The following is a 13335-nucleotide window of genomic DNA, read 5'->3' as shown; positions in this document are numbered from 1 at the left end:
TCTACCTCTGTGATAACCTTGCTGCCATAAAACTATTCAAAACCTTACAAACGAAAGCATACAAAATTGTCCATGAAGGTTGCAAAAACATCAGGAAGACACGAACTGACAACACCAAATGAACTAGTTACCTAATTTCACACAAAACACTGATTGAAGTCGCAGACATCTTATAGAATAAAGCTGTGGTATCTAGGAGAGGTAAGAGCAGCGACTCATTAGGGTACCCGATCTTCCCTAGGTCACTCGCGCACCTCCGAGTGCCGCGCAAGATCGTACTGACTTTTATTTTGGTGTCTTGTGTTTCTACAAATGGTTTCTGTATCGCCTAGCAAGAACGAGTAGCTTTAAGCGGTTCTTCGTTTCCGCCTTAACTAAGGTAAAACGATATAGAAACCAAAAATAACCGACTTCGAATTTTCAAAAGCACAAGACCCGGCGCAAGATCACCCTAGCAAACATGAGGATGAGTTTTCATATTATCATGCATTATCTTTTATCCGAGCCTTGTGCCTTCGAAAATTCAAAGTACGCCATTTTTGGTTCCCATACCGTTTTAGCTTAAAGACAGTAAAAGGGTGACGCTACATCCGTCCCCACTTCAAAATGATGTGATTCTTCTTGAAGAGAAAAACTTACATTTGCCTGTTTTGCTGGCTCCTAGGCGTACGTCCTAAGACATGGCATGCATAATGTAGTTCCGCCAATTTACTCGGTCCATGGCTGTTTACCTCCAACTTCGCGGCCGCCTGGTGCTCTGCAGATCGTGCTCTATCTAGTTCACCCATCGCGCTATTTGCGCCCTCTCTACTTTTTGTTTCTATTGGATTTAAAGCGGACGCCAATTTCGCAGCGTAGCTACTTGGCATTCTAGCTACAAGCCCTACCCAGTGTATTCTTCGCACTTTCTGAATATTGGGTTTGCAGAAAGGGTGCGCAAGCTCGTTGTTCGTCTTACTTCTCTGGCTGCTAGGAAGAAGGCGAACCCAAAACAAGATCGTCTTCGTTACTCCTACGAATGATGGTCATCTTTATTGATACCGTCACCTTTATCGATGACTATAGACACTTCATAGTAGTAAACCTTCTGAATCAAAGAATAAATTGGAGGAAAAGTTCAACCAATATCGTGGACAAGCTATTGCATTCTACGGGACGAAAATCGCCAGGTTCAGTTGCGACAATAGTGGGGAGGACACGAGTGAATCGTTCGGAAATTTTGCCGCACTGAAAGAACACGAGTGGAGGCAATCGGATGCAGACTCATTAAGATTTTGTGTAGCGAAAGGATGGTTACAACTGCATATTTGCTAAACGGAAGTCCGACATCTGCCCTTGAAGAAAAGAAGATTCCGTTTGAGATGTGGAACGGTAGGAAGCCAAGCATCGACAAGCTACGCAAGTTTTTGGATCGATCGCCTATACGTGGATTTCGAACGTAAAACGTAGTAAACGTAAACGTTAGCCACCTTCTGAATACTGGGTCCACCGTAGAGTTGCGCGAGCTCATGGTTCACGTTTCATGCCCGTAGAGAACAACCGGTCTTAGGGGCCGTTCCTAAACCACGTGGTCATAAAAAGGGGGACGGGGGGGGGGGTGTTGTCAAAAGACCACGAAAGACCACGCACAGTGGTGGAGGGGGTAACGAAATGACCACGTGTTTTTTTTTTTCTGACTTATATTTTATTGTTGCCACCAAGTCAAGAATGAAGCTTTTGCATTTTAGAAATTAAAGTATGTACTGAAAGTTTAATAATAAAAATGTAAAAAATAAGCGAATTTTTAGCACATGACAAATGAAAAAAAACGTCGCTAGGAGGGGGGGGGGGTTATTGGCCAAAAGACCACGAAAGACCACGGTGGGGTACGGGGGGTATAAAAAGTGATCAAAATATGACCACGTGGTTTAGGAACGGCCCCTTATGAGCGTTTTGTACAGGTTACATTTCGTACGGGGGCTCAGTCTGTTCGACCACAATTGTTTGTGGAGCCCATAGTAGGCACGACTTCCGCTGATAATACGCCTCCGGATCTCTCGGCTGGTATCATTTTCCTCAGTAACCAGTGCGTCGTAATGCTACTGCCCAGGGCGTTGTCGGTCGACTTCGGTTCCGCCGCCTTGCATATACTTCATTTTAGACGCATTTATCTGCAACCCAATCCTCGCTGCTTCGCGTTTTAGACTGGAAACGAATCGGGTCCGTTGTCGTGTATCTGACGCTCTTTGCGGACGATTTCATCCTGGTCTCTACCCATGATGGAGTGCAATCTGGTGTCAACTCCATTGGATCAAATCTGGAATTGGAGCGGAGTAACGACGCAGTTACAGAACAACCTTATCGAGAGATGATCGTTTGCTTGACGTATCTAGCATTATCGTCGAGGCTAGACATCAGTGCAGCCTTGAACTTGTTCAGAAGAATCTGCACCGATGAATATTTACTGGAGCCTTCTGAAAAGAGTCCTCCGGTGTTTGAAGGGCACCATCAACTACAGTTTGGTATTCCGGCAACGTGTTGGAGCTACACCTTTGCTTGGTTACGCAACAACTTGGAAGACCGCCGACCTATATCAGGAAATCGTTTCGTGATTGACCAGGAAGCAAAACACTACAGCGTTGTTTTCAACAGAGGCCGCCAAGCTTTCTGCGAAGCAATTTGGCTGAGAATTTTTTAAAAGAACTTGGGGTACAGGTGGACCATCCGGTACCACTGTATGAGGATAACCAAACTATAACTTTCTTTACGAAAAGATACAGAACGGATCTTTCAAGCTTCTCTACGTACCAACAACCAAGCAAGCCGCTGATATCTTCAACCAGCTTGAGCTTGAACGACCGCGCATTTCGTAGTTGCTCCTCCGTGATCGATCTGAGCTAGTGAAGTTGCACAAGGAACCACGTGAATGGCTACTTGGGATTAGTTTGCCATCTTCATTGTACAACAATTCAGTAGCTACCGCATTGTATGGATCGATAACGGCGCCGGCCACGTCCTTACGATCGTTAGGGTAGAGAAGGATGTTAAAGGAAGGAGATGTAGCAGTCGTTGTTGCCGGGGACCGAGTTTACCTCTGCATCTCCACGGCTGCGGCGGAAAGGATGGGTTACGTCACCGTGGTAAGTGTCTGAATCGGACAGCGCACATAGGAGTACTTAGAACAAAAACTTGGCCAAAATTAAAAAAATGAGTTTTCAGGCATCAAATGTGTCTTAAAGTGGTTTTATCTCTATTAAGCTTTATGTTTAGACATAAAAACTTATTATTAACAAGTTTTCGTTAAGTTCAATCACCTAGCAGTAATATATCAACTTTTCTCTGCTATTACTCTGAAATTCGGAAAAAGTACAAATATGGTAAGAGCTTGTTCTGGTGAATACCTGTTTGCCAATAATAGATTCTGATACTTTTAAAGCGTCATTTAAATCACTAGCTTCAAAAGGATCGTCTGATATGGATATGTTGGAAACCGCAGTGCTCCCAGTAAATCATTGAGTCATGGGAACTGCTTAACCCAACTCATCCAATGGTACATTTACGGAGTGATTCGTGATTAGGGCGCAACTAACAAAATGTAATCAGATCGTACAAACAAAATTCTTCCAAAATTCATGGAAAGAATCCTTCCTTTTGTATAAATCGATATAATTATTTAAATCAAGTTTGTAGTGAAGGGCGACAAAACAGTTTATCCAAAACAAAAGATACTTTGGAACTAGGCCCGTTACATTGTTTTGAATCAACGGGTTTATTTGCAAAATATTTCGTAAACAGGCGACAGTAAAAAATTGTAGTATTGTTAGGAAACTATAAGACAGGTTTATTGTACGTCGATTTATGGTATTGATGTTAATGTTAGTCACTTCCTTTGAAATTACGATTTGAAAATGTACTTCCAAATTTTCAAACTGATATTTCCCCATGTTTATCTTTTGCCACTTGCGCCCTTATCGCAAATCACTCCGGATTTTCTCTTAGCATTTGCGTTTTGCGTCTCTTGCTTCGATCACTGCAATCAATCCGTTGTTTTGACAAAATGAATGTGAAGCTTCCGACTAACTTTACAATTTTATGGTTAAGCTATACCAATTTTGTCATATTTCGAAACTGTCAATTTTATTTAAACTAACTTTTGAAACGACTTCGTTGATATCTTAAGATCGAGGGCTTCTTGAAGGACATTTAGTTTTTTTTGAATGATTTGGACCACCCGATCATTTTTTTGGTCTTTTGTGGTAATATTTGATGTTTTTTTTTTTTTTTTCAAGTTTTTATTCCAGAAACAGAAACTTTTTATAACTTGAATGTTCGTAGCATTGCGCAATCAACCCGAATAGGGTATTTCTCGGCAAGTTATCAATGCACTCATTCAATAAAAAAAATATTCAGAAAATCTGGACGTTCCAACTTCGCATTGAACGCAATCACGAATGGGTGAGTATGGGGCAGATTTTCTTGCTGGTACTTACTCAGAAATACATAAGCTTTCCAATGGTGGGTGAATTTTTGCTGGGACTTGCAGGGAACCCAAACAAATATCCTTTTTAGTAAAAAAATTGTTAATCAAAAGAAACTGAAAGACACGTGTATGGCAAGACCTTGTTTTGAAGAAGTTTTTTCAACCTATACAACACATTACCGACATAAATTTACTTAAAATACTTTTGTTTCTACCGCCCATATTGAATTTACGTTCAAGAATCACTTTCAAGTTATAATAACATGAGTGGAAGTTTATATTTTTCGCAGAACAATTTGTGACTTATTCATGGGCTTTAACTAATACCAAGCTTATGATAGTAACTATCGTTAGTAAACAACTCAGATGATTTCAAGCTGGCCTGCATACAATGTAGAAGGTATCAGAGAATGCAAAAAGGATTAATAGAACGAGGAACACTTGAATTTTTTTTTCGTATTTTGGCCAGGTTTTTGACTGAAATACTCCCATGTGCAGCGTTGCGCCCGAATTTAACTCATTCCGAAGACAATTGCCAAGTATTGCGGTCCTTTGCATGCGTCGCGCGCGAAAAAGCATGCAAGTATTAATCCTGAGTACACTAAAGTTGCTTTTTACGCGGGGGATACGTGCCACGTAAAATAAAACTGCGTAAATTCCGGAATCCGCGTAAAAAAGGGAGCGTAAAAAAACTCGCGGAAGAAGCGACCTTAGCGTACCTTCAAGGAAGCAGACCGACGCGGTTAATTGGGGGTACACATCGCGTTTTTCTGATCACAGTATTTATCAACCGATCGGAGTTTCGGTTAAACGGCCACAGAATAGATATCTGGGTATACCTCCCGAATCCGCTGCATTCCAAAGATATTTATATCAGCAGAACTTTCCCGTGGTCGGAAACGCGTTCACACCGAAGCATTATGCACTACCGCTCTATTTCCTCATTTTGATAGACACTCGGAGTCACGACACAAGCCGCTGATATCTTCAACCAAAGGATTATCAAGAGGACCTTTCAAAGCACTACGATCGAAGATAGGATTATTCAGTAGAGCGGTAGAGTCACTTTAGTCTTCAAACAATAAACTGATTAAAAAACGCAAAAAACTAAATGACCTGAGATGAAAACTAATTAAACGGTATCACGGCGTGTATTTTTGAACAGCTTCATTTTAAAAAAGTGGGCATCGCCAAAATTTTCACCATTTGAAAATATAGCTTTTTACCTTTCATTTTGGACCCTTCGAGAAATCATCCATCGCGGGCTTTCGAACAACATTTTTTTTTCTTTGAAAAGTATTCTGAGAACAATGCGTCTAAGTACCGAGAGGATAATACGGTGCTACAAAAGAAAAAAAAAAGGAAGAACTTTTGAAGTGACACAGTGAAGGTTGTAAGTTTAGTCGAGTGCAACTTCCGCTCATACTTAAAATTTTCCAAACACCCCTAAAATTTTAAGTTATGGTCAAAATGCCGGTATTTTGACCTCAGCGCATGAAAATTATTTTTATCTCATATTTTTTCAACCGAATGTTTTAGGCCGCCGAAAAAATCTAAAAAAGCTACGTCATTTTTAGATGTTCCCTTTCAAAAACGGTCTATATATAAAGAATTGATGGAATATGACAGAGGTAAAAATAAACATGTGAACCAAGGTCCAAAGACGGAGTTTTGACGATAACTTTAAATTTGATTCAAATTGATGCAGCAACTGTTTTTGGGGAATAAAATGCTTCAAAAAATGTTTGTAGTAAGTTCTGAAACCAATGCAAAAATTGTCCTAAATGAAAGACAAAATAATAAGAAAGAAAAAGAAGGTTTAAAAATACTAATAGGTAATGGGAAATAGGTTTTCACGCATCTTTGAGTAATCTTTTGTATTAATTGAAAGAAGAAATGATTTTTCGCTTCAGAAAATATACATATAAGAAAGGCTTAAAAATACTGATAGGTTATGGAAAATATGTTTTCGCGCAAAAAAAAATTTTTTTTTGCTTCGATGTAACGTAACTCTATATAACGTAACCAAAATAAAAATAAAGTTGCTTTATGTCGAGGTATGACTGTATTTGAAAAACTTCAAGTTTGGGCGTAAGTAACACACAATATATATAGTTTCGTAAGCTGTCAGTGGTCACGCACACGCCAATTGCAAGTTACTAAAACTGTCTTCTTTCCTAGCAAACTATGAACCTGAGGTACACCAAAGTTTGTTATTTTTTTATGTGTAGCAACTACAAGTTACCATTGATTGCGTTTAGTCCTCTACACACCTCCTCTCGCCTGATACGGACCCATTGAAGCGTGAGGAAATCAGAGTGAACTGAGTTTTAACTTTCTTAGGCACACGTGTTATTATTCGCACATGGCTAAATGTTCTGATCCAATTGCATCGACAAAAACCGCCAAAAATATAATGCTTCGCTGAAAACAGAGGAAGATGATTTCAGGATGTAAAAGGAACGTAGTGTCATAAATATTCAGCATGTCCCAGAGATTTGAAATTAACCGAACCACTATCAGTTGATTATGAACGTCCATCTATAGTAACATATCCAATTAGTCCTGTAACATCATACAGCTTCATCAAAATTAGGTTGTTAAGTGATGGCATAAGACAGTACCCGACTATAAAAAAGTCAAGTACATCATAGGTTATTTAAAACAAGAGCTCCAACGTAATCCTTTAACTACACTCCGACGTTCAAACTGTATGGTTAAACGATAATTCATTTGCCGATATGAAAAATATCACCAGTCAATACGTTATTAAATAATAAGATATTATGCCATTGCTTTATAAATACAGATACAGTATAAGCTTACACTATTTGTCATTACTTTGAAACATGATGTCAAATTTGATTACCGGTTTTTATTTTAGATGTTTGAAATATCGCCATACAGTTTTCGATTTTTCCAAAATCCAACATAGGTACTATTCTACAAAAACCAAGCATTTGATTTGTTTAAAAAAAAAAAGAACAAGACAAATTCCAAAATCGACGTAAAAACCGCTTAAATTCCGAAATTCGCGTAGAAAACTTAATTTGCTAAAGGTTTTTAACCATTTCTAAATACTTTCAAAAAAAAAAATAGTAAACGACAGTGTCATTTTCACCTACGAACTGAGCTGCGCATCAAGGAAAAATGTAAAACGAACGATCCTCAGACATTCTAAATAAGCGATTTTAAAATGAAATGCCATTTAAAAAATGGCCGCGACAAAAACGACTATTCTGAAAAATCTACGTAGAATCTGAAATGCGCATAAAAAAGCGTTAATTTCGAAATCTGCGTAAAAAGACCTTAGTGTATTTCCCGTTAAAAACCTTATACACATTGAAGGCTTACACCACACATTTCAGGTTTAAAACCAGGAACATGGGGACGAGGGGGACAGACTTTTCATGCGCGAAATTGATAATGTGTGAGGTTATACCGGAGTATCACAGAGTGATTTGAACTGCCCAATGATGATTAGGAGACGTCAGTACCCAGTTATTCTAGGCTTTGCCATGACTATTATAAAGTACGGAGGCAAACTTTTACACGAGTGAATGATTTCTGGAGTAGTTTTGTATCGTAGGCAACTATTTTGTAAATTGTTGTTTTTCTCAATCACATTTGTTTTTGTTTGTTTTGTAAGTTTTACTTGAAATGTACCATCATACAATTGAAAAATTGAACTCTTCTTTAAATTATACAGCCTGAACGAAAATTAATAAATCATTAGTTTTTTTTTAGAAAATGGTTAAACAATGGGAAAAAAAGTTTCTGTGCACTGGTTCCGTATGGGAGGCAAGATATTCATTCGTCTTCACATAAACGATCAATCCAAGCATTTTCATGATACACTAAAAGAAGGAAGTTTCTCACAGTTAAGGTTAACATTTGAATTTCATCATCTGCATCATCTGCATCGATCATCTGCATTTGCATCTGCATCGAATTGTCGAATTGTCATAGTTGAATCTTGATTCCAAACTAGATTTTTTGAAGAAGCATCATCATTTTAAAATAAATACCAGTATTTGTAGTGAGTCCAAGAAATAGTCCAACTTGCATTTTAAAAGTGGCTAGCCACTACGGGTCAACTAGTAAATTAATAAGCAAGACTGATAAAACAAGCTAATTTGTATCTGAACTCTTAGTTCACTCAACTAAGCCTTGAAATCTATAAACGACTGCGAATTATTTCACGACAACATCAACCAACCACCAGCTGGTTGATTTTTATAATGAAATTATTTCTAAAACAGCTTCCAAATTTTATTCATTCTTCCGAAAGTCTTACCTCGTCCACTTTGTGCAGTCGGTAGCGCTGAAAGAAAAATAAATAACCTATCGTAGGTAACCGTGCAATTAAAGCGATGCTGCAAATGCAAAATAGACCTAGCGACGAACAAACAAAACCACCGATTTTCGATCGCAGCAAACCTAGCTCTGCCAAGCTCTACTATCAGCATAAGAGGATAAGGATAAGGTGGAAACGGACGCATTTCTTTACTAGCTGTCGAAAAAATGAATTTTTGGCGAAAGTTAATGCAGAAGTTCGTGGCATGTTGTGTCCCATGCCGAAATAATGATGATACCGATGATGAGGATTGTTCGTACCAGCGGTACGAGTTCGAGTACCCCGAGGATCTTTTTCCAGATTTAGGGATGGTGGAAGAAACATTTTGCGAAGTGGAAATCGTTACACTTGTTACCGTTGTTTAAGTTTCGTTTTGTTCAGTTGTTGGTTATTTAATTTCGTTGTTGTTTGTTGTTTGACTTAGTTTCGTTGTTGTTTGTTGTTTATTGATTTAATTTATTTGTTCGTTTGTTGTTGGCATGTTTTACAATTGTTTTGTGTGAAAAAACAAGAATGTCTGGATAATGGATGGATGGATAATGAATGGATAGAGGAAGGATAATGGGCGTAGAATCATCGAGGGAGAACTACGCCCTATCCTTATCCTCTTATCATGTGTGTGTGTATTTATAAATATGCTGTAGTTTGTAATTTTGAAATAATATTAGCTGTAATTATTAAAAATAAGATATTCAATATTACGAGTGAGACTAAATCATAGAAATTGATTTCAAAATTTTAAGTAGAGGATCAATCCTTTGTTTAAAAACTTGACATTCGATAGCAAATTGGTTACTAAAAATAAGATGAATAATTGGATGTTGATAATTTAGAGAAAAGAGATTAAAAATTAGAAGTACAAAATCAGAAGTGAAAAAAAATTAGAAATAAGTAATTAGAATTGAATTAGAATGTGTGCATGTGTAATGAATGAAAGAAAGTGTGTATGTATGATGTGTGTCTGTAGTGTGTGTGCGTGTGGGTTGCAAAGAGTCCGCCTCCTCGTGGTGCAACCTGGGTAACGCTAAATGGACTCAATGAATTTATTTAAGTGAAAAAACTATAAAAAAAAACAGTTGAAACAAACATTAGATAACTCGATATTATTTGATTCCTCCCTTGTCGAATCCTTTTCAATACGAATCCAAAACGGACGGTGTAAACAAGTCCTCGCCCACAGAAGCATCCGGTCAATGGGGAACCGTTACCATGAGCTAATTACGATTACTGGCGAAGACGGAAATGCCAGCAATTATGGTGGTGGGATCCGGAACCAGACTAGCACCTTTTCGAAGCTTCAGTTAGGAGGGGAAGAAAATTGGGCAGACCGTGCTGCACTTTGACTGTCGGAAGCAAGCGTTTAAATTCCAAAAATTCACTTTTCTACATGATTGCAGAAGCTGGAAAACTTCATTAGGCGGGGTGTCAAGTTGCTGACATTAAGACCAAAAGATGTTCATCACAAAACTGCTGGAGAAAGATATGAACCTGCTGTGCAATGATTTCTTCATCTCCAGGTAAGTTGTCCATATTTGAAAAATTTCCTTTAAAAGAGTTATCTGAAAGTCAAAAACAATCAGAAATCAATTCACCTGAATCATCAAAAAACCCATCGGATCGTTAACTTACCTAAAGAAACTCAAATAGGTTCTGCTCCTCCGCGAGAAAAAAACGGTAGGAAAATTTTTTAACTTTTGTTGATTAGTTTCAGCTACTTGGCAACGATATTTTCACTACAATTTTCAAGGAAAATATTCCCAGAATCCCTACACAACTTTTCAACGACTTTTTACCCTGTTTGCTTTGATTTGTTTTCAGCCTTTCTAGCAGTTTTTCCAGTTTTTCGATCTCCAACTCCGGCTGCTACTTTTGACACTACGTCGACGAACCGGCGACAAATGGCACTCGTGATGAGTGACTTGACGACGGCAGTGTGTCGATGTTTAATTGCTCGCAAATTCTGTGTGTGTCCCGTGCTGTGATAAACTGAATCGTAATCGTGTGCTGTCAGTTTTCCAACTGCAGCAGGATCAGAGATAGATTTTGCACTATAAACATACTGCCTTTGTCTTCTCACGTTTAAAGCGCGGAGTGAAATCTGTGGAATGTTCATCTTCATATCGCCTTTGTAATCCAGTTGGATCTATTATCTATCGTTAAAGATACATTGCTTCATAAGTGCCTACATGACACATCTTATCAGTTGCTTGAGCATTGTGCTTTGTGTTCGAACTGAATAAGGTGATTGTGTAGTTCTAGCTAGGAGTTTGGACCGGTAAGTGAACCCATCGTTGGCCTTGAACTAGAATGCATCCCAGTTTGGTTTCGGACTGGGAGTTTGTCGAAATGAAAGTTCTAACTATCACGCTGTTTTTGATTTGTTTCCAGCTATTCACAAACGCTAGTGCTTCTATGACCTCACTGCTCAAGATGGGAGCTAACTTTTTCTCATGTCCTCATCCGCTGTCCACGGGTACGAATACTTGCAGCATGCCGAGAACGGTATGAGCGCCTTTTCCAAAAAGTGTGTATCATGAAGATTCACCTAAACTGCGGACGATAAATTTAAGCAACTCAACAGGAACAATGTGAAGGAGGTTTTATTCATCCCGTACGCCCTATCGAACTACGATAGCTACACCGAAAAGGTCGGCACCGTGCTGCAACGCTGGGGCTTCGCTTGCGAAGGAATTCACCCAAGCGCTCTATTTTGGTGGTGGCAACACATTCCTGCTGTTAAAAACCATGTACGAGCAGGGTCTTGTGAAGGCAATTCATGATCGGGTCCTAAACAAATCCATTCCTTATGTGGGTAGTTCGGCTGGAACGAACGTCGCCACCCGGAGCATTCAGACGACTAACGATATGCCAATAGTTTGTCCGCCTAGCTTCGATGCTCTAGCATTGGTCCCGTTCAACATTAATCCACACTATCTGGATCCGGAGGTGGGTGGAACGCATAAGGGTGAAACCCGACAGGAGCGAATTCTACAGTTTCATGAGCTAAACGATGCACCCGTGCTAGGTCTTCGCGAGGGCTCCACACTGCTGATCGATGGCGACCGGGCAACGCTGCTAGGACCGAAGTCAGTTCGGCTGTTTCGACGTAACCGCGAGCCGGAAGAGTTCGACAGTGGGGGGGGGGGGATTTGAGTTTCCTGCTGGAGGGGTGAAATTGTTTTGTAGATTAGGGTGTTTCAAGAAATGTGTTGGAAAAATGCAATAAATATTTTTGTTTGTACGTAGACTATTGGTAGGGTAATTGGCGTATTAGAAATAAAAGTGTTCAAATGCTTATAGTTTTCAGTTAACTAAACAGAATGTAATATTAGATAAAATGTACATACACGATTTTTATGATATGATAAGTACCTATTATCATCATCTCCTTGTTATTTGGTGAAAATTGAACAAAAGGTTCATGGTCAAAATTCCCAGTGAAACTAACAAGCCTGTTTGTTACGACATAGGTACATTTTGTTCGTTTCCCTAACAAAAACACCAGAAAGGTAGACTAAATGATTGCAGGTATACTACCGTTGGCTAGCAATGTTAAGCTAAACAGAATGGTGTCACATTCGAGTAAAACTACTCTCTAGTTATTTTGTCACTGTTTTGAGCTTCACTAACAAGTCGTTAATCACGCTAAAATGTGACTGAATTCACTATTTTACGAAAAAAAAGTCACTAGAGTCGCTCTTTTAGCTTCGAGAGTTAAAATAGCAATTGTTGTATGAAAACATACATTGGAAAGAGTACTTCTCATTTACCGAACATTTGAACAGTGTGATTCACTGGACTTTTCGTTAACATGGAAGGAATCATGAAAGTTCCATGTCATGCCATGTTTTCAAATCTCTCATTCGAATGATTGGAGAAAAAAACCTCTCAGTTACGAGGCGAAGGGCAAAAATATTTGAAACGAAATTGGATAACTAGTGTACAAAACGCGGAAAGCAATGAGACATAACAAATAGATTTAAGAGAGACTTTTAAAAAAAAGAAGACTAAGCCCTCCAAACGAGAACACTACTAACTTTTAAAGATTTCAGCTATTCGGAAGTAGCTTATTCGGAAAACACGGACTGAGTTGTATCAAGAGTTTTTTTGTAAATACGATGATAAACGAAAAACAATTTTTTTTTATATGTATAAGAGTTTGTTTTCATAAAATAAAGATTACCGAAGTAAAACTGAAGAGTTTTTTCCCTAGTACAAAGAACATCAAAAAACATGTTATAAACATAGTTAAACCTGGAATATTTTAATCACTTCCACTTTATAGGGATGGGCGATACTGACGAAAGTATCGATACTTTGGTATCGTGATACTTCCAAGGGAATGGTATGGTAGCCTTCTAGCGTTACGAACATCTATTTCTGTTCCGTTTGTCCCAAAACTACTTTTTCTGCTGTCACAGTTTTCTTCACTTTGCTTTGGGACACAATTAATGTACTAAATATCACTTAGAATATCACATACCATGTGAAAACCTTAAGAAATTGCTCACAACTGTCT

General features: G+C 38.7%; 1 pseudogene; it reads left to right on the top strand.

The window, feature by feature from the left end:
• The first annotated feature begins 9809 nt into the window (after positions 1-9809).
• On the top strand, positions 9810-13023 carry LOC129718988 (probable alpha-aspartyl dipeptidase; annotated as a pseudogene).
• Positions 13024-13335: the final 312 nt, after the last annotated feature.

This window comes from Wyeomyia smithii, chromosome 1 (assembly GCF_029784165.1).
Source record: "Wyeomyia smithii strain HCP4-BCI-WySm-NY-G18 chromosome 1, ASM2978416v1, whole genome shotgun sequence".
In the NCBI taxonomy this organism is placed as follows: Eukaryota; Metazoa; Arthropoda; class Insecta; order Diptera; family Culicidae; genus Wyeomyia; species Wyeomyia smithii.
Note: the sequence above shows the minus strand (reverse complement) of the source record. Positions and strands in the feature narration are given on the sequence as shown.